The sequence below is a fragment of the Mytilus californianus genome, unplaced genomic scaffold, assembly GCF_021869535.1.
Source record: "Mytilus californianus isolate M0D057914Y unplaced genomic scaffold, xbMytCali1.0.p SCAF_6, whole genome shotgun sequence".
Classification (NCBI taxonomy): domain Eukaryota; kingdom Metazoa; phylum Mollusca; class Bivalvia; order Mytilida; family Mytilidae; genus Mytilus; species Mytilus californianus.
The window spans coordinates 84651348-84672053 of NW_026262712.1; the positions used below are offsets into that span (position 1 = coordinate 84651348).

Consider the following 20706-nt stretch of genomic DNA (forward strand, 5'->3'; position numbering starts at 1 on the left):
TTTTGCACTCTATAAAATCCAGCAATGAGAAAGAAGATGGAACCCGACACCGTTTGACACCTCATCTTCACCAAAGTTCAATTGGTCTGGGCGTCTCAATAGAAAAGTTCGTTGGACGGATAAAACATTTCGACGTAAATTCGAGGAACGATGCATGATCGCTGCTCATTTAGGTGAAACTTGGATTACAGTTCTATCTCAACAGAACAAAGAATTTACGTTTATTCTTAGCATCATCAATGTTTTCCTTGCCAAATACGACTGTTTAGTGCCGCCAAAGACCAAGAAGGTGTGACGATCAAGGTTGCTTTTTTTATACCGTATTTAAGTCAAGCATTTTCATAAAACTATGGACGGAAAAGGTTAATGAATTCCACAACAAAGAGGTCAAAGTGATATGCCGAAAACACGACGTTGATCCCGCCAGAATGGAGGAAAGCCGGGTTTTCTCGACCACTGGGACCACACCATGATGGGAAGATGATCAAATACTTTAAAGCCAAATCTACGCGCACATGCGCGATTGGTACTTTAGATGATCTCGTTCACCAACAAAAACACCACCAAACAGAGATCGACTTAAGACCTTTGGCAGCAAGTCATAAGAAATATGAAAGAAAATAAGGTGTACTGTAACTTGTATGCAGACATGCCTACTATACAGCAGGGTCGGATCCGCGTGTTTACCAATTCCCACGATTTCAACGATGAGGAAATACAGGGTTCCCGAACTTCTGAATACCTTGTACCGCATCGATAAGGTATTGCGAAGGCAAAATCGGGGTGATGTCAATGATCTCTTTGAGAAATGGATAAGTAATCTCAGTCATTTATTTCTTGGATCAAACAATTAGACATGGAGTCACAACCTCTCTGTTCAAACACAAAGGTTCGTGGTTCGATCTCTGTTCCTGGTAGAAAATTTCAGGGACCAAACTTTCGGCTCTCCCTTGACACCATTTGCGAGTATTGTCTTCAGGAACGATGATAGTCTGTCGGAAGGGTACGATAAACGGCTGACCCGCATTAAGAGAGATCCATATCACTTCACGTAAAAGACAACCTTGTAGATTTCGAAAAAGACCAGGCTAATGCCGCTACATTGCAGCACTCGCACCAGCAAAGTAGAGAGGGATATGATTAATATAAGTTACAATAACTTGTTTCGAAATCCACTAAAAATAACTATGTTTAAACTAACCTCTCTAGAAGGTCTTTATTCTTGATGATTCTCCAAGACTGTAAAGGTTATGAGAATGTAAGGTTACTAGTAACCAATGGGTTTAACGGTTTTCTCTGATATAGCAGGGTAACTAGTATAAAACTATGGTGCATTTTATTGTACAAGAGGTGTCGACGTGAATCATTTGGCGTGCGGGTTCTATTGAGAGGAGTCGCTAGCGGGTACACTTTTGCCTGTAGGTGAAATCATGATATGTATGGGTGTATCAGAGGGAGTAAAATGACTAGCTTGAAAAACGGTAGTATTGACGGGTAAATTATGACTAGTTGATTGTGAGGTTGAATGATTTTTTAATTTGACGGATTTTTTAATCTAAACGAACATGTACTGATCTGTTTTCTGAATTTCTACCACCACGTTTTCATCCGAGCAAGCTTCTACAATTTTATCATTAAGACCTTTCTAAATATCACTTTTCTGTGACACGGAATCTAAAATAGCTGTGACTTCCTCAATTTCTATATCGAAACTATCTCTGCAGTTGTGTCTCCAAAATTCTTCCAAAGTCTTGTAAGCGCTCGTTATGTCCGAAACGAATGGCTTTCAGCTTTGTATCCATTTCCCTTCTTTAGATAGAAATAAAAGACTTCTTGACTATGTTATAGATGTACTAGTCATAGTAACATGTCAAAGTGACGTGACATTACATTAAGTGCGGCACATAGTAAACGTCATGTGTGTGGTATTTACGAGAGGTATGATTATGATGCAACGTATAACCCTCAATTTTAAAGGTCTCGATATCTACTCTAGTTTATTTTAACACATCTCACTCCGTCAATCTATTGAATTTCTCTTTCTTGTTCTTACTATTTCTTTGCATACCAAACAATCATCACCTTGTCCTCTGCCATTTTATTTTCGTGAAGTTAACTAATCAAATGGTTCTGCATGTTTGAGTTTGTGGTCACACTTGTCTAGCTCGTCCATTATTTTTTCTCATGTTCTTTGATTGCTGCATCATATTCTATCTTCATTAATTTTATATCCGTTTAAATCTGGTCGCACTAGGTTTCATACGTGCTGTCTTTACCTTTTTTTAATAACCCACCATTTCATTACAGCATCCGAACATGGTTGTCGTTCATGTTCCAGTATTTGAAGGAACTACCCATGATCATCCCTCTTTATCAATGGCCTTTGTGTTGTTCCATTCCCTAAAAAATGCTATTCGGAGATTGGCGAGCATTTCCAATGGATTTTGGCTCTTTCTGATGGGTCGTCCAAGTTCGTCCCAAAGATGTTCCATTGGTGATAATCTGGAGACATTGCTGGCCACGGCAACACACGAATGTGATTATTCTCCAAAAAATCTTTAAAATGTGTGCCACGTGACAACGGGCGTTTTCCTGCTGAAAAACGTGGTTAAAACGATGCCTTCGGAGAAACGGGAGAACGAGTGGAGCCAGAATTTCGTTCCTATACCTTTTTGCATTTAGGTTACCTTCAATAATTGTCAGATCGGTGCGTTCCTGGTAGGTTATTCCGTCCCATACCACAATTCCGCCACCCTCAAACCGATCCGTTTCCTGTACGCACGCATCAGAAAATCATGCATTGCACCTCCGGTAGACACTGGCTTTGCCGTCGCTAAATTTCAAGTTGAATTTCTATTCATCGGTAAAAAGGACTTGTCTCCATGTTAGCCTATTCCATCGAATCCGTACCCGAGTCCATTCAAGTCGCGACATCCTGTGACCCTGCGTAAGTATAGGTCCCTTCAACGGACGATGAGCTCTTAGGCAAACTTGATGCAGTCGGTTACAAACTGTTTGGGAATAAAGCCTGTTGTTGTTTCTTCCATGAGTTTGTCGTGCTGTTTGTGACAAGTTTACAAATCGATTCCGGAGATGAATAATGCGGATGTGACTGTCTTGACGTAACTTCGTTTCACGTTGCCTGCAACCTCGGGGACGATTATTTGTCGTGCCAGTATCTCTAAGACGAGTCTTAAGCCTTTCAATATTCATTCTAGAGACATTGGGATGATTTGCAACCTGTATTAGAGTCATTTTTGCTGCCAACAACACAATAGCTCGTTCTCTCTCATTATGACGTAGAAGTGGCATTGACTTACGTGTAACTTTTTCAATTTTTTAATGCGACCTTTTGTTAACAATAGTGCTCGACACATTTAATGAACAAAAGGACAACTCAATTCCATCTCTATACAGGTAAATGTTTGAAAAAATGCTTATTTGTTTAAAATCAGAAAATGACGTAACGTCGTCTTCGAATTTTTAACAAATTAGTAAATGATAGATAAATCATTCAGGTCACTAGTTTTAATCTTGAAAATATTATAAATTAATATATGTAATTTCTTTTAATTAAAAACCAGGGTAACGTTTCTTTTTTTGCCTATATAGCTAGTAAACATTTATTTATATCAGACAATGCACGCACGTGGACGAGGGTACTTATACCGTCATTAAGAATGTGGCGCTTGGATTGCCAATGATAAAGTTAACTGGTCTGTATGTAGTTTTACTATCATATTTTTTTAACAACTCAGTATTGTTTGCCGATTTTGTTTTATTCTGGTACAAAACCTCTGATATAAATAGACTTTTGAAAATAATACAAAGTAGACTGTCTATTAAGTCTGTCATAGTATATAGAACTTTAGGTTGTATACTAGCTGGCCTTCGCACTAAAGTTCTTTCATCTTCATCGTTTTCTTTTTCGAAATTCCCTTGAAAAAAATTCAGCCAGTGTTCAGCCTTCTCTTTATCAGTACTTACATAACACATTTTACAATCTCTTTCATCATGTAATTCGGATGGGGGGATTTGGATTTTCATTTCGACTTCATATGACAAGAAATTCTTCTTTCCTGACTCTTTTCACGGTTTTCACGTTCTTGTCTGACATTTGAGTTGGCTTTGTTCCTCACTAAATTTTAGTTCCTTTCGACATAGCACCTCTTGAAGCTTTGCGCAAACTATGCGCCTGTGTTCCCTCTACAAGACCTTTATAGTCTTACCCCGCGACATCCCTCATTATTTTTTCCAGAGGCTATGGAATAGGCAAATTCCTGATGTTTTTCCTAAAATTTTTTGAAATTCCGAGCCCTAGTTTCAGTTTTTGGACAAAGCGCAACTCGAAACCTTGCGCAAACCATGCGCCTGTTTCTCCTCTACAAGACCTATATAGCTATACCCCGTGAAACTCCACATTATTTTTTTCTCTAGAAGCCATTGAATAGGTGTAATACCACCAATGCATGGTACGTCACATCCGGTTGCATACGAAAATAGGTCGAAAAAAATATTCCCTTGAATTTGACAGTTATAGGTAATAAATTCATCATTTTATTGCAGTAAAACATTTCTGGGTCATAAACATATACATGTATCTTGGATATTTCAAAGCATCATTTTTTTTTTATTTTTGGGTTTGTATAGAATATTTTGGAAACTTGAGGTTGCATGGTAACTAAAGCTTGTATACAGGTTATATAAGGGGGGAAATTTGATTGGTTAACTGACAGTTATGGTTATTTTCTTATATGCAATGAAATTTTATGTGAATTCTTTTCTATAGTACTGGACAGGATAAAACTTTACTCATGCCAAGTATTTTTTTAATTTGAAACAAAGATAAATTCTGCACAATTTTTTGAAAAGTGCAAATTCTAAAAAGACTAATAGGGGAAAATCAATGGTGGTATTACACCTAATATGGGGTGCTGTACATGCACCTTTGACCTTGTGAGTACTCTCGTGTGTTAAAATTTTTTGCTATTCAAGTGAAATGTTACAAACAATGAAATATTCTGAGTGGATTGAGTCTCCAAAACATATTTTATGAGAACATTTCCTTGAAATTGGACTCTACCATGAATATTAGTTAACAGAACAAGCCATACTTCACGGTGTTTTGGGGAGCTTTTTATCCTTTTTTCTTATATTCTGCTATAATAGAAAGTTTTCTCTCAGAAATATTTTAATAAATATATAGTTATAAGTAAATGCGATTATTTTTTAAAGCAGTACCAACAAATTATTCCCTTATAGAGAAGCTTGTTATGTCCCTCTCTGGAACGCAGCGTAAATTTAAGTTTTACGTAAGGACTTAATAAAACCTCCAGTAAACTTTTATATGGATTGTTCATTCTGCTTGAATACTTCAATTACTCAATGTAATTTATTATAACATTTCTATCATAAATGAGTGAAAGTTACTTCAGTATTTTTATTTATTGGCCTGAAAAGTTGAAATTTTGAGGAAATGACATATATAAATGGACCAAAAGAGACCTTATAAAGAAGACATAGGGGTCCAGTAGTGGTATTTATCATCCTTAAGTCATCTTTTGTATCATATTCAACTGTTTGATGAGATAAATATTTAATCATTATTGGTCCACACTATATTCTATCATGATGCGGCTTGGTTTGGATTTTTCGAAAAAATTCTGCACGAATCGCTGAAGATGTCGTCGTACATTATACTAGATTTTTCTCAAACTATTGAACTGATTATGACAAAACATGACAGGAATGCTTGAAAAAAACAGTATTACAAAGGAAAAAATCTCTTTCAGTTTATTAAATAAAAATGTCTTCTTCAGGTGTAATACCACCAAATCATGGCATGTCACATCCGGTTGCATACAAAAATAGGTCGAAAAAAATATTCTTTTGAATTTGACAGTTGTAGGTAATTAATCCATCATTTTATTGCAGTCAAACATTTCTTGGTCATAAACATATACATGTATCTTGGGTATTTCAAAGAATCATTATTGTTTTATTTGGGGTTTCTATAGAATATTTTGGAAACTTGAGGTTGCATGGTTACTAAAGCTTGTACACAGGTTAAATAAGGGGCAAATTTGATTGGTTAACTGACAGTGACAGTTATTTTCTTATATGCAATGAAATGTTATGTTAATTTTTTAATTTGAAACAAAGATAAATTCTCCACAATTTTTTGGAAAACTGCAAATTCAAAAAAAGATAATAAATGAAAATCAATGGAGGTATTACACCAATAGGCCAACCCCCTCTGTTTTTTTCCATTTTTTTTTCAAATTTTCAGCTCTAGTTTCAGATCTTTTAACATAGCGCCCTTCGATACCTTGCGCAAAAGATGCGCCTGTTTCTCCTCTACAAGACCTATATAGTCATACCCCGTGACACCCCTTATTATTTTTCTCTAGAAGCCATGAAATAGGCCAACTCCCCTGTTTTTAACCACTTTTTTTCAAATTTTGAGCTCTAGTTTCAGATTTTTGAACATAGCGCCCTTCGATACCTTGCGCAAAAGATGGGCCTGTTTCTGCTCTGCAAGACCTATTCAGTCATACCCCGTGACACCTCTCATTATTTTTCTCTAGAAGCCATGGAATAGGCCAACCCCCCCCCCCCCCCCCCCCACCCGTTTTTAACATTTTTTTTCAAATTTTGTGCGCTTGTTTCAGATTTTTTAACATAGCGCCCTTCGATACCTTGCGCAAAAGATGCACCTGTTTCTCTACTACAAGACCTATATAGTCATACCCCGTGACATCCCTCATTATTTTTCTCTAGAAGCCATGAAATAGGCCAACTCCCCTGTTTTTAACATTTTTTTTCAAATTTTGTGCTCTAGTTTCAGATTTTTGAACATAGCGCCCTTCAGTACCTTGCGCAAAAGATGCGCCTGTTTCTCTTCTACAAGACCTATATAGTTATACCCCGTGACACCCCTCATTATTTTTCTCTAGAAGACATGGAATAGGCCACCCCCCACCCCTTGTTTTTAACAATTTTTTTTTCAAACTTTGAGCTCTAGTTTCAGATTTTTGAACATAGAGCCCTTCAATACCTTGCACAAAAGTTGCGCCTGTTTCTCCTCTACAAGACCTATATAGTCATACCCCGTGACACCCCTCATTATTTTTCTCTAGAAGCCATGGAATAGGCCAACCCCCCTGTTTTCAACATTTTTTTTTTCAATTTTGAGCTCTAGTTTCAGAATTTTGAACATAGCGCCCTTCGATACGTTGCGCAAAAGATGCGCCTATTTCTGCTCTACAAGACCTATATAGTCATACTCCGTGACACCCCTCATTATTTTTCTCTAGAAGCCATGGAATAGGCCAACCCCCCTGTTTTAAACATTTTTTTTTTTAATTTTCAGCTCTAGTTTCAGATTTTTGAACATAGCGCCCTTCGATACCTTGCGCAAAAGATGCGCCTAGTTCTCCTTTACAAGACCTATATAGTCATACCCCGTGACACTCCTCATTATTTTTCTCTAGAAGCCATGGAATAGGCCAACCCCCTGTTTTTAACATTTTGTTTTTTAATTTTGAGCTCTAGTTTCAGATTTTTGAACATAGCGCCCTTCGATACCTTGCGCAAAAGATGCGCCTGTTTCTCCTCTACAAGACCTATATAGTCATACCCCGGGACCCCCTCATTATTTTCTCTAGAAACCATGGAGTAGGCAAACCCCCCTGTTTTTAACATTTATTTTTTTAATTTTGAGCTCTAGTTTCAGATTTTTGAACATAGCGCCCTTCGATACCTTGCGCAAAAGATGGGCCTGTTTCTGCTCTGCAAGACCTATTCAGTCATACCCCGTGACACCTCTCATTATTTTTCTCTAGAAGCCATGGAATAGGCCAACCCCCCCCCCCCCCCCCCCCCCCCACCCGTTTTTAACATTTTTTTTCAAATTTTGTGCGCTTGTTTCAGATTTTTTAACATAGCGCCCTTCGATACCTTGCGCAAAAGATGCACCTGTTTCTCTACTACAAGACCTATATAGTCATACCCCGTGACATCCCTCATTATTTTTCTCTAGAAGCCATGAAATAGGCCAACTCCCCTGTTTTTAACATTTTTTTTCAAATTTTGTGCTCTAGTTTCAGATTTTTGAACATAGCGCCCTTCAGTACCTTGCGCAAAAGATGCGCCTGTTTCTCTTCTACAAGACCTATATAGTTATACCCCGTGACACCCCTCATTATTTTTCTCTAGAAGCCATGGAATAGGCCAACCCCCCTGTTTTCAACATTTTTTTTTTCAATTTTGAGCTCTAGTTTCAGAATTTTGAACATAGCGCCCTTCGATACGTTGCGCAAAAGATGCGCCTATTTCTGCTCTACAAGACCTATATAGTCATACTCCGTGACACCCCTCATTATTTTTCTCTAGAAGCCATGGAATAGGCCAACCCCCCTGTTTTAAACATTTTTTTTTTTAATTTTCAGCTCTAGTTTCAGATTTTTGAACATAGCGCCCTTCGATACCTTGCGCAAAAGATGCGCCTAGTTCTCCTTTACAAGACCTATATAGTCATACCCCGTGACACTCCTCATTATTTTTCTCTAGAAGCCATGGAATAGGCCAACCCCCTGTTTTTAACATTTTGTTTTTTAATTTTGAGCTCTAGTTTCAGATTTTTGAACATAGCGCCCTTCGATACCTTGCGCAAAAGATGCGCCTGTTTCTCCTCTACAAGACCTATATAGTCATACCCCGGGACCCCCTCATTATTTTCTCTAGAAACCATGGAGTAGGCAAACCCCCCTGTTTTTAACATTTATTTTTTTAATTTTGAGCTCTAGTTTCAGATTTTTGAACATAGCGCCCTTCGATACCTTGCGCAAAAGATGGGCCTGTTTCTGCTCTGCAAGACCTATTCAGTCATACCCCGTGACACCTCTCATTATTTTTCTCTAGAAGCCATGGAATAGGCCAACCCCCCCCCCCCCCCCCCCCCACCCGTTTTTAACATTTTTTTTCAAATTTTGTGCGCTTGTTTCAGATTTTTTAACATAGCGCCCTTCGATACCTTGCGCAAAAGATGCACCTGTTTCTCTACTACAAGACCTATATAGTCATACCCCGTGACATCCCTCATTATTTTTCTCTAGAAGCCATGAAATAGGCCAACTCCCCTGTTTTTAACATTTTTTTTCAAATTTTGTGCTCTAGTTTCAGATTTTTGAACATAGCGCCCTTCAGTACCTTGCGCAAAAGATGCGCCTGTTTCTCTTCTACAAGACCTATATAGTTATACCCCGTGACACCCCTCATTATTTTTCTCTAGAAGACATGGAATAGGCCACCCCCCACCCCTTGTTTTTAACAATTTTTTTTTCAAACTTTGAGCTCTAGTTTCAGATTTTTGAACATAGAGCCCTTCAATACCTTGCACAAAAGTTGCGCCTGTTTCTCCTCTACAAGACCTATATAGTCATACCCCGTGACACCCCTCATTATTTTTCTCTAGAAGCCATGGAATAGGCCAACCCCCCTGTTTTCAACATTTTTTTTTTCAATTTTGAGCTCTAGTTTCAGAATTTTGAACATAGCGCCCTTCGATACGTTGCGCAAAAGATGCGCCTATTTCTGCTCTACAAGACCTATATAGTCATACTCCGTGACACCCCTCATTATTTTTCTCTAGAAGCCATGGAATAGGCCAACCCCCCTGTTTTAAACATTTTTTTTTTTAATTTTCAGCTCTAGTTTCAGATTTTTGAACATAGCGCCCTTCGATACCTTGCGCAAAAGATGCGCCTGTTTCTCCTTTACAAGACCTATATAGTCATACCCCGTGACATCCCTCATTATTTTCTCTAGAAGCCATGGAATAGGCCAACCCCCCTGTTTTAACACTTTTTTTTTTTAATTTGAGCTCTAGTTTCAGATTTTTGAACATAGCGCCCTTCGATACCTTGCGCAAAAGATGCGCCTGTTTTTCCTCTACAAGACATGTATAGTCATACCCCGTGACACTCCTCATTATTTTTCTCTAGAAGCCATGGAATAGGCCAACCCCCTTGTTTTTAACTTTTTTTTTTTAAATTTTGAGCTCTAGTTTCAGATTTTTGAACATAGCGCCCTTCGATTCCTTGCGATAAAAATGCGCCTGTTTCTCCTCTACAAGACCTATCAAGTCATATTCCGTGACATCCCTCATTATTTTCTCTAGAAGCCATGGAATAGGCCAACCCGCCTGTTTTTAACATTTTTTTTTTTTAAATTTTGAGCTCTAGTTTCAGAATTTTGAACATAGCACCCTTCGATACCTTGCGCAAAAGACGCGCTTGTTTCTCCTCTACAAGACCTATATAGTCATACTCCGTGACACCCCTCATTTTTTTTTCTCTAGAAGCCATGGAATAGGCCAACCCCTTTGTTTTTAAAATTCTTTTTTTTAAATTTTGAGCTCTAGTTTCAGATTTTGGAACATAGCGCCCTTCGATACCTTGAGCAAAAGATGCGCCTGTTTCTGCTCTACAAGACCTATATAGTCATACCCCGTGACACCCCTCATTGTTTTTCTCTTGAAGCCATGGAATAGGCCAACCCCCTGTTTTTAACATTTTTTTTTTAATTTTCAGCTCTAGTTTCAGATTTTTGAACATAGAGCCCTTCGATACCTTGCGCAAAAGATGCGCCTGTTTCTCCTTTACAAGACCTATATAGTCATATCCCGTGACACCCCTCATTATTTTTCTCTAGAAGCCATGGAATAGGCCAACCCCCCTGTTTTTAACATTTTTTTTTTTTAATTTTGAGCTCTAGTTTCAGATTTTTGAACATAGCGCCCTTCGATACGTTGCGCAAAAGATGCGCCTGTTTCTGCTCTACAAGACCTATATAGTCATACCCCGTGACACCCCTCATTATTTTTCTCTAGAAGCCATGGAATAGGCCAACCCCCTGTTTTTAACATTTTCTTTTTTTAATTTTGAGCTCTAGTTTCAGATTTTTGAACATAGCGCCCTTCGATACCTTGCACAAAAGATGCGCCTGTTTCTCCTCTACAAGACCTATATAGTCATACCCCGTGACACCCCTCATTATTTTCTCTAGAAGCCATGGAATAGGCCAACCCCCCTGTTTTAACACTTTTTTTTTTTAATTTGAGCTCTAGTTTCAGATTTTTGAACATAGCGCCCTTCGATACGTTGCGCAAAAGATGCGCCTGTTTCTGCTCTACAAGACCTATATAGTCATATCCCGTGACACCCCTCATTATTTTTCTCTAGAAGCCATGGAATAGGCCAACACCCCTGTTTTTAACATTTATTTTTTTAAATTTTGAGCTCTAGTTTCAGATTTTTGAACATAGCGCCCTTCGATACCTTGCGCAAAAGATGCGCCTGTTTCTCCTCTACAAGACCTATATAGTCATACCCCGGGACCCCCCTCATTATTTTCTCTAGAAACCATGGAGTAGGCAAACCCCCCTGTTTTTAACATTTATTTTTTTAATTTTGAGCTCTAGTTTCAGATTTTTGAACATAGCGCCCTTCGATACCTTGCATAAAAGATGCGCCTGTTTCTTTTCTACAAGACTTATATAGTCATACCCCGTGACACCCCTCATTATTTTTCTCTAGAAGCCATGGAATAGGCCAACCCCCCTGTTTTTAACATTCTTTTTTTTTTAATTTTGAGCTCTAGTTTCAAATTTTTGAACATAGCGCCCTTCGATACCTTGCGCAAAAGATGCGCCTGTTTCTCCTCTACAAGACCTATATAGTCATATCCCGTGACATCCCTCATTATTTTTCTCTAGAAGCCATGGAATAGGCCAACCCCCCCTGTTTTTAACATTTTTTTTTTTAATTTTGAGCTCTAGTTTCAGATTTTTGAACATAGCGCCCTTCAATACGTTGCGCAAAAGATGCGCCTGTTTCTGCTCTACAAGACCTATATAGTCATACCCCGTGACACCCCTCATTATTTTTCTCTAGAAGCCATGGAATAGGCCAACCCCCTGTTTTTAACATTTTTTTTTTAATTTTGAGCTCTAGTTTCAGATTTTTGAACATAGAGCCCTTCGATACCTTGCGCAAAAGATGCGCCTGTTTCTCCTCTACAAGACCTATATAATCATACCCCGTGACACTCCTCATTATTTTTCTCTAGAAGCCATGGAATAGGCCAACCCCCCTGTTTTTAACATTTTTTTTTTTAATTTTGAGCTTTAGTTTCAGATTTTTGAACATAGCGCCCTTCGATACCTTGCGCAAAAGATGCGCCTGTTTCTCCTCTTCAAGACCTATATAGTCATACCCCGTGACACCTCTCATTATTTTTCTCTAGAAGCTATGGAATAGGCCAACCCCCATTTCTGCAAATGTGTATTTTAGTTCAGTTAAACAATGACATCAAAGGTGCTGTATTTTACAGGGAAGGACTACTTTTACATACGTTCTAAATTGAAGTGGGTGCATTAGTGGTCTTACACCTACAAATAATCCCTTGACAGATGCAGATTTACAGTGGTACTGAATATTAGCCTAAAAAGAGATGTGACTTGTTTTATCAATGGACGGGATAAATACCATTTCACGATAGAGTTGAAATTGCAATATTTGGACGGAATGTCTGCCTTTTTAAATATTTTTCATTTGACGGCCGTTGCTGTCTTATTCATTTTTTCGGTTTTTAGATATATCGCCTTATTGTTCGCTGGCTTATTGTTCGCTAGTTATTATTCGCTAGCTTCAGCCTGGTTAATCCGCTTTATAATTTGTTATGTTCGGGTTTTTTTCTGTCGGATTGATCAGTTGTGTTCATATGTAATTTTTTTGTATTTTGAATTTTTTATGTTTTGTTTTTAAGAGCCAATCCGCCAGAAAACCATGCAATATTCAGAAAATCGTCCAAATGGACAATCACAACTTGACAAATTTTTATACATCATCTTAATACTTGACATAAAATAAAAGAATTTGACCACTTAATTTTTCCCAGAATCGTATTTTTAGTAACAGCCTCATTTGCATAATTCTGTAAATTCATAATGAAACCAAGGAAAAATTCAACTTTTTTATGCCTTTTAAGAATGACCCAGAAGCATATTCAGTGGGGTAGTTGAGTTTTTAGAGTAATGTCAGCTGAAACTCATCCATTTTACTATGTTATGATCAATACAAATGAAAATTTAAACGATTTGGCACTTTGCCAGGAGCAGGGACACAAAGGCGGGGTTTTTCATACATGAATTTACGTGGTTTTCATTCGCTTCTATCTTGCAAGACCCATTCCGGATTTGTTTGCAACTTATATCGGTTTTAACTATGGGGTATGTTTTATATCAAAACAAAATATTAAGCTTGGCAAATGACTATTATATGTTAATTTATGCCTTGGAAGAATGGTGATTTTAGTCCCAAATTGACACATTTTGATTTTGATTTTAATCAAATTCTAAACAAAATTGGTACTAAAATGGCTCATAAAATCATTCGAACAAGTAAAATCAATTTGTCTGAAAAATGAAATAAGACGTATTTGTACTGCAAGTCCAAAAATCAATTAAATTGTCTGAAACCAGGGAGTCCATCTTTTATGCTCTTCCATTGACTTATCTCCCTTGGGTAAGATCTCAAACATGTCAGCTCCCAGTGATGGTTTGGCAGACAAATGTTTACAGTGAAGTTTGTGACTTTAATAATCTAGGATGAGCATGTGGGCTATCCCAGCCTTATACATCTACATATTACAAACTATTTAAGATATCTGAATGCACAAAAGACCAAAATAGCATTTCCAAACAAAATAATTATATACTGCCAAGAAATTTCGGTACCTCGAATCACCGAATAACACCGTTATTAGCCAAATAACACTTGTAAACACCGAATAACACTTGAAATTTTAATATTAGCACATATTGGTGACATTTAAACATTGATTATTAAATATGTAATGCCTAATGACTAACAAAATGTTTCTTGTAATTCTTTATTTCACTACAAACTTCCCAGGAGAAGGTAAAAAGCTACAAAAAAATAAACAATCATAAGTAATTGTTCCTAAGTTATTTCTTAACATGTATTGTAATTAAACATAATACAAGTAATGCAAAACAATGAATAAATCACTTATTATGCTTTAAATGTTCAAAACAAACAAGAAAAATATATTTCTCAAATTTATCAATTTGCTCCTAAATGCACCTTTGTGTCCAGGTGAGCAGAATTTGTAGTTGCAACATGTTCGGTTCACAACAAGGCCAAAGTAAAAGATAACATCAACAATAACAAAATTAATCACACTAATAATATGTCCTAAGCGGATTGTCGTTGACATAGACTAAGTTTTACTATATCCTAGGCCTAGATAATAATAAATGTTCTATTTAAAGTCGCAAAATACTCCAAATGTGCACGGATGCACGAAAGTTACGAGAAGAAGTTTCTCTGTTCAATTAGCCATTTCTTTAGTACGAAAAGTTCCAATTACACAGTATCGAAAAATATACATGATATGTGCCTAATCCTAATATCTTAACTGATATGAAAAATATCTAACAATACACAAATGTACGAAAAAGTAGCAAATTATTTCAACACAAATGCATATAAAAAAATGCAGACAACCAAGTGGCTTATGAATTGGCACAAAACCTTAATAATAAGAATCTATAACACAAAACTTATCTACATACAAATAAATGAGTATATCAGGCAGGTAATAAAACTTACTCTGTGGGGGACCACTAGATTTCCAAATAATGAATTATTCCCAAAATTTCTTTGCGGCTCTTGCGGGCCATGTGCCATTTTCCTTTCTATCTACTCGGGTCTTATCGATTCATGTAATCTAGGGGAGTGAAACATACCGAAAATTAACCAAAAATGAAATGTGGGGAAAGGAAGATAACTCTACTAAATAAATGTGACAGAACATTCCCCGCCTGATTTTACATACAAGTAAAATCACTTCTTTCAAAAAATAAACCCTAAAAAATATGAAAAATTAATCAATAAAGGCATGTTTAAACAAACTTTAAGACAAATAAATCAAAGTACTCAAATTAACCCTTATAATACAATTGTCATATCTAATTGTAAAATTCAATCTGACATCAAATGTACAAGCTGTGTTATTGGACGGGTATAAGTTACTGGTTCCCCATTCTTTATCACACGCACTGATACTTTGCGCACTAATCCGTCTTTACTAGGAAATACTTCATCGATAATTCCGGTTGGCCACTGATTGCGTGGTAAACTAACGTCAATCATGAGCACAATGTCACCAATTTGTAAATTGCGATTTTCAATTGGCCATTTTGATCGAGTTTGGAGGTTATGCAAGTATTGTAGGTTCCATTGCTTCCAAAATTGATTCGCTAAAACTTGTACATGTTTCCATTGCGATTTGTACATATCCTTCACAGAAAAATCGAAATTATACGGTTCTATATCACTATTAATTTTCTGTGTCAAAAGAGTGTTTGGTGACAAAATAGTAGGTGATTCAGGATCACTTGACACAGCAATTATTGGTCTACTATTGACGATACAACAAACTTCTGTCATTAATGTGCATAAAACTTCATGAGTAAGTTGCTTTCCTTGAATGTCCGTTAGCATTGAATCAAGAATTCTTCTTGCCAGTCCAATCATGCGTTCCCATGCACCATTCATGTGTGAGGCATGGGGTGGATTGAATGTCCACACAATTTGTTTTTTAGACAGATATCCCTGAACATTTTCATCATTAAATAGAAGTGAAAGTTCATTTACTGCTCCTACAAAGTTTGTACCTTGATCAGATCTAAATTCTCTTACGGGTCCTCTTATTGCTGTAAAACGACGCATGGCATTAATAAATGAGGATGACGTCATTTCCTCTATAACCTCAATGTGGATGGCACGAGTAACAAGGCATGAAAACATTATTGCCCATCGTTTAGCATTTGCGGCACCTCCACGTGTTCGTCTTGTGGCTACAGACCATGGTCCAAATGTATCAACACCTACGTATGAAAACGCAGGACTTGGTGTAAGACGATCTGATGGCAGGTCTGCCATTTTCTGGTGTTCTACCTTTCCTCGGAGTTTCCTACATTGTACGCACTTGTGCAAAATAGAGTTGATAAGGCGTTTTCCTCCGGTTATCCAGAAACCATTGGCGCGTACGGCACCTTCTGTGTAATGGCGTCCCTGATGGTGCACTGACTCATGAAAGTGTGTTATTAACAACGAAGCAATATGGCTTCGACCTGGTATGATGAGAGGCATCTTTTCTCCAGTTTCTAATTTTGCATGTTTCAGTCTTCCGCCTAATCGTAATAGTCCTTCTGAATCAAGTATGGGAGAAAGTGCAATAATATTGCTGTTTTTGGGTAATTGTTTACCACTCTTTAAACAATCTATTTCATTGGAATAATACTGTGACTGAGTCTCTCTCAAAACCAGTGCTTCAGCTTCTTTTCTGATATTTACACAAGTCTGTGTATCCTTAGTATCTACTTTACTCCTATTGTTAGACACAATCTTTCTTTTCAACAAAGATATAGCTCTTACTAAACTTGACCATTTTGAGAATCTCTCAAACCGACTAACTCCTAAGGTTTTAATAGGTGATATTGATGTTTTCATAGACTCTACTGCTATAGGACAAACTTCCTGGTCTTCATCAGGTGACACAATATCAAATGAAGTGCATTCGGATTTGTGAAAAGTATCTATAAATGATTTTGGTCCTAATAACCACTTTGAGTCTCCTACATTTTTTGCTTCTAACGGCCGTGTGCCATGATCAGCCGGATTTAACTCTGTTGGTACATAGCTCCATTGTGATTTGACAGAATCTTTCAAAATTTTGCTTACACGGTTGCTGACATACACATAAAACCTTCTTTTCTCATTGTGTATATACCCTAGTACTACCTGACTATCGGTATAAAAGTGTGTGGAACTTAATGGCAATTTCAGTTCATTCTGAATGAATGTAGCTAATTCAGTTGATAGAACAGCTCCACATAATTCCAGCCTCGGTATGGTATGTCCATGACACGGAGCCAGTTTGGACTTTCCTACTAAAAAACCTAGTTGCGAGTCTCCATTTTTGTCAAATGTACGGATATAGGCAACAGACGAAATCGCCTCCTTTGATGCGTCCGAGAAGATGTGTAATTCACATTTAGTATTGTCGGTCAATGATTGACTAGTGAATGACCTCCCTATCTCTAATGTTTCAAGATCTTGTAAGGACTGTTTCCATCTTTGCCAGTCAGAGAGTAAATTATCGGACAACGGATCATCCCAATCTAATGAACTGTTTTGTACTGCTTCTCTCATAATCAACCTTCCGCCAAGGATTACAGGAGCTATGAACCCTAACGGATCAAATATTCCGTTAATTACTGAAAGCAGCCCTCTTTTTGTAAAGGGTTTATCCTCTTTAGATAACTGATAGGTGAAAATGTCTTTTACAACATTCCAACATAAACCTAAACTTCTCTGTAGACATGCAGACTCTGAATTAAAGTCAATCTCGGTAATGCTTTCAGCTAAATCCTTTGTTTCAAAACTCTTTACTACCTCACTATTATTCGAAACTATCTTATGCAGTCTGATTTTACCACCTGTTATTAATCTTTCTTGAGTCCTTTTGATGAGACTTACAATTTCCTCAGGGCTGTCGCCTGACACCAAACCATCATCTACATAAAAATTGTTGTTCACATAATGACATACATCATCACATGTGCCTAAATCTGTGTGATCGCAAACAGCTTTGCGTAAACCATAATTAGCTACAGCTGGAGAAGGTGAATTCCCAAAAACGTGAACTTTCATCCGATATTCAGTCAGTGGTTCTGTTACAGTGTTGTCCTTAAACCATACGAATCTTAAGTAGTTCCTGTGTTCTTCATTGACCTCAAAATTGAAAAACATTTGTTCAACATCTGCAATTGCGGCAACTTTACCCTTCCTAAACTTCAATAGTACTCCAACTAAGTTGTTTGTTAAGTCCGGTCCCTTCATAAGAATATCATTTAAACAAATCCCATTGTATTTAGCCGATGAGTCAAATACTACTCGGATTTTTGATTGCTTCTTTGCGTGATAAACTCCAAAGATTGGGAGATACCAAACTTCCTCTCCCTCTCTAGCCGGAGTGGCTGCTTCTGCGTGATTATTTACAAATATCTTTTTCATAAATTCTACGAAATGCTGTTGTTTAGTGGGGTCTCGTTTGAAGCTTCTACTAAGATTCTCTGCTCTTTGTCTTACCTGATGATAGTTGTTTTGAAGTTTTGGTCTATCTCTCCGAAACGGTAAAGGTGCCGATAAACGACCATTTTCTGATGTGTGAAATTCTTTATTCATAACGATCAGAAATTCTTTGTCCTCTTGAGATAATCCTAAAGTATCATCTTCTCTAGTTTGTTGGAATACAGTACTACCAATATCTGGTTCCTTGTCTTTCACTCTGAAACCATATTCACATGGTTTGAGATTTGTCTCTCTTCCGTTTGGAAGAATTGTTGTTTTGTTTACTGTGATTGTATCTGAAGTGTGTACTAATCCTAAGCATGTTTCGCCAATTATCGCCCATCCTAGACGGAGACGTTGTGCATACGGTTCATTGTCCTTGCCAATTCTTTGATCTAAAATGTGATGAGCGGCGGTCACATCCCGTCCTATGTTTTACTTCAGCATTCCTATCAAGTTCTGGAATGAACTGTTCTATATCCTGTAGATGTTTGTAGTGCCTAGCTATTGCAGGAGTAGCTATTTCTCGCTTTGAGATAGGAATTTCATTGCATTCAATCAGAGATGGACACTTCAGTTGTGTAGTGCCATCCAAAGATTCGAGTATGTACCCTGTAGTACGACGACCATGTTGAACAGTTTTTCCTGAGCAAGACGCTAGCATGTATTCGACTGGCTCTGTGGTTTCATTGAAATGATCTATAAATGTTGAACAGGCTAAGGACCTATTACTCTGATCATCGATGATCGCATAAGTAGTAACGCTTACTTCTGGTTTACCTTCTGGATAAACCTTGACTAATAGTGTCTTTGCACAAGACTTTCCTTGGAAAGAAGTAGGATCAGCAGAGTCATCACAAATTTCAGTACATTTTGTACTTATTTGATCTGGCGTTTGATTTTCAACTTGTCTTTCCCCGCCATTATTTTCACGGGTTTGACGTTCAAAATGAAATGCTGTACAGTGTGCCGTTTTTCCACACTTCTCACATTTTATGTTTGCTTTGCAATCTTTAGCTAAATGCTTTCCATTTAAGCATTTGAAACAAATTCCATTTTTCTTTACAATCTCTCTTCTTTCTTCCAACGGTTTCTCAACAAATACTTTACAGTCGGCAAGGTTGTGTTTGCCATTTTCGTGAATAAGACATTTTAAGTTCAGATTAGCCGAAGTGTTCTGTCTTTCAATTGATGTTTTCAAAACAGTTTGACCGGGAGTCCTTTTCCCAGCATATTTCCGTTCCACTTTTTTGTCTCGTCCACTATCTGATTGTTGGATTTTAAGGCTTGGATCATTCATTCGCACTGCCATGCTGTGTAAGAATTCCACAAACGTTGAAAAAGGCGGATACATCACAGAATGTTGTGTTTTGTACCTACTAGCACGATCCATCCATTTTGTTTGGATGAAGTTTGGCAACTTTCCTACGATTGCATTCACCCCATATGATGAATCATAAAATGATAGGACTGTCCTGTATATATCATTTTCTTTAATTGATTCTACCTCAGCCAATAAGTCATATAATTCATAAAGTTTGTCATATTCTGTATTGTTGATTTTTTTAAATTGATCAAGGCGATCCTTGATTGCTGCTGCTATACTTTCTGGCGCCCAATATCTTTCATCCAACCTTTGCCAAATCTTAACAACAGCTTGATTTTCGTTGTGGGAGTTAGCAACTCTCAGACTTGCTGCATGTCGTTTTGACTGTGGGCCTAAGTACCTGTTTAAAAGATCTAACTGTTCTGAATCTGTTGCATCCAGTTCTCTAAGTATGTTAATAAAGCTATTTTTCCAACTGCAATATCGTTCAGGTTTGTCATCGAATGTCGATAATCTTGAAATCAAAAGATCTTTCTTCATAATATACCTAGTTAAGTCCATAACACCTGATGATGGATAAAACTTAGTTGGTTCCGTTGTATTTTGAGGTGCACAACCTTTAACATTTGATTGAATTTGTTTAGTGATTGGTTGAATTACAACATTGTCCTTAGGTATGAACTCCTTAACAGTTGGATTGAGACTGTGACCAACAACTTTATCTGTTTCGACTAGTTTCATTTTGTTTACATCGAGTATCTGATTGTTAACATAGTTTTGGACAATTTCTGATGGGCTTGATTGAGGTAGATCAAGACCTTGGTCCTTCAAATTGTTATCAATAGCATTTTCCTCCTCTAAAAGTTCCTTAACTGCTGTTAATTCCGCTTCGGCTTCTGCAATCTCTCTTTTATGTTTCAAAATGTTTAAGTTTGATTTAAGTTCCGATCTTTGTTTTTGGATTTCTAATTCTAACTCATTTTGTTTCCTTACTAATTCCTCTTCCTCTTCTATGAATTTAAGTTTTGCCTTGGCAGCTTCGGCTCTAGCTGCTTTGTCTAGAAGAATTGCCTTGCTTGAGTGACTTCCCTGACTAGAATGACTGTGAGTGCAATTTGAAGAACGACCTCCATCACTACCTTTAGCTTTATGACT

The 20706-nt window shown here is 37.4% G+C and overlaps 1 long non-coding RNA gene across 21 annotated transcripts; it reads right to left on the minus strand.

Annotated features, from left to right (window-relative positions):
• Positions 1 to 6301: 6301 nt before the first annotated feature.
• On the minus strand, positions 6302 to 12324 carry LOC127706531 (uncharacterized). Of its 21 annotated transcripts, none has more exons than XR_007984518.1 (9): positions 12263 to 12324; positions 11554 to 12085; positions 11200 to 11377; positions 10495 to 11024; positions 9211 to 9248; positions 8351 to 8489; positions 7450 to 7625; positions 6875 to 6912; positions 6314 to 6328 (listed from the first exon to the last, which is right to left on the minus strand). It is a non-coding gene; the product is annotated as an uncharacterized LOC127706531 (long non-coding RNA). The 21 variants fall into 21 exon arrangements; XR_007984523.1 differs by having other exon boundaries at positions 11554 to 11732; positions 11911 to 12324; XR_007984508.1 differs by lacking the exons at positions 8351 to 8489; positions 9211 to 9248 and adding exons at positions 8136 to 8173; positions 8528 to 8703; positions 9609 to 9785 and having other exon boundaries at positions 7450 to 7587; positions 10848 to 11024; positions 11554 to 12324.
• Positions 12325 to 20706: the final 8382 nt, after the last annotated feature.